This window comes from Macrotis lagotis, chromosome X (assembly GCF_037893015.1).
Source record: "Macrotis lagotis isolate mMagLag1 chromosome X, bilby.v1.9.chrom.fasta, whole genome shotgun sequence".
In the NCBI taxonomy this organism is placed as follows: Eukaryota; Metazoa; Chordata; class Mammalia; order Peramelemorphia; family Peramelidae; genus Macrotis; species Macrotis lagotis.
The window spans coordinates 353,412,680-353,414,531 of NC_133666.1; the positions used below are offsets into that span (position 1 = coordinate 353,412,680).

The 1,852-nt window shown below is 47.5% G+C and overlaps 1 pseudogene; it reads right to left on the reverse strand.

Annotated features, from left to right (window-relative positions):
- Positions 1 to 380: 380 nt before the first annotated feature.
- Positions 381 to 1,363, reverse strand: LOC141499986 (dicarboxylate carrier UCP2 pseudogene; annotated as a pseudogene).
- Positions 1,364 to 1,852: the final 489 nt, after the last annotated feature.

A 1,852-nucleotide genomic window follows, 5' to 3' on the forward strand; every position in this document is an offset into this window, starting at 1 on the left:
CTTGACTGTAAATAGGGAGAATATTTCCACCTAAAAAAAGCAACAAACCAAAACTACCTAGAGTGGTGTTATTAATAGATATATAGTCCCTAGGAGATGTTTGTAGGTTGTTTCTATGGTACCACAATATCTGGCTAATTTAATTTTTTTTCTGGGTTTCTGGTCTGGTTTTATTAGAAGTAAGGAGTTTAAGAACTGGGTGAGGCTATAATGGCAGAAGCAGCAGGCTGGAGTGGATTAAATGGGTCTAATTTTAATAGGGATAGGGTGGGCACGGTGGGAGGGGGCGTTATTCAATGCTGAGGTAGGGAAGGAGGGAAACAGGGGAAAAATGAGAGGGAGGAAAGGCAAGATAGGGTAAGAGTAAGGCAAAGAAGGTCTCAGAAAGGAGCTTCCCGGCAAGTGCGAACAGTCATCAGTTGCTTGTAGGTGACAAACATCACTACATTCCAGGATCCCAGACAGAGGAAGGAAGGCATGAACCCTTTGTAGAAGGCTTTGGGTCACTTCCTTCTAAAGCATGGTGAGGGCACAGTGGCAAGCACTGGCATACTGGCCTGCGGTAGAGTTCATGTTCATGTATCTTGTCTTGACCACATCCACAGGGGAGGCAATGATGGTGGTGCAAAAGCCAGCCCCAAAGGCTGAAGTGAAGTGGCATGGAAGGTCATCAGTCATGAGGTGGGTCTTCAGGAGGGCATCTTTGATGAGATCATAGGTCACCAGCTCAGCACAGTTCACAATAGCATTGTGGGCAACATTGGGTGAAGTTCCTTTCCATAAGCCCCGAAGTGCCTCCTCTCGGGCAATAGTTTCATAAGCATCCACTGTGCCCTGGTATCTCCGATTGCCACCTGCCCGAGCCTGGGCCTGGAAACGGACTTTCACCACATCTGTGGGTTGGGCAACAGCCACTGCCAGTGCTCCTGTGGTGCAGCCTGCCAAGAGACGGCTCCCAATACCTGCATGCTCAGATCCCTTGGTGTAGAACTGCTTAACAGAGTCATAGAGACCAATGCGGACAGAGGCAAAACTCATCTGGCACTGTAACCCAGCCACTAGCCCATTGTACAGGCTACCAGGGCCCTCAGTCTTCACCATGGTCAGAATGGTGCCCATGACACTCTGATACTGGGCAGTGGTAGAAGCTCGCATGGCCCCTTGGTTCTCTCCTTGAATCTGTAGTCAGACTTTGGCTGTATCCAGGGGAAAGGTGATGAGGTCAGCGATGCAGGCAGCAGTGCCAGCCCTAAGGAACTTGACAGCAGCTGTTGGGGGTACATCTGTAGGCTTAAATCCAACCATAATTCTGGCTTTCTGCTACTTCCAAGGAGGAAAAATGGAAGGATAACCTCTACTGATTGAGCAAGATGAGATAGAGGAACTCTGCCGGAGTCCTGACTTGGAGGGTCTCATGATGATGGCACCTTGATCAAGCTTCTCTAAAGGTGTCCGGTTCTTCAAAGCTGCTCACGGCAGCCATGGCCCACTTCCCTTGATTTTCCATAGAAAGTCGTTGGGACACTGGACACCTAATGATCATACTATGTGCCCTGCAGCACAAGAGACATGAAAAGACCCGCAGGAGTTTTGGCAAACTTTTCGGAAAGCCAGAAATTCCCATATGCTTCTCTGACACTGATTAAAGTAAACAGTAACTGCGGCCCGCACCAAACCACCAAAATGGCAGCACGTGGGCAGGCTTTCACGCCTGGCTAATTTAATTTTAAAAAATCAGTTGAATGGATCCTTTAGTATAACTGAGGTTGAATATTGAAATATTCTCATTAAAACTTTTTGGAAGTCATAATTGGGCATAGTTAATGACTGCTAAACAATGAAAGTGTCATAT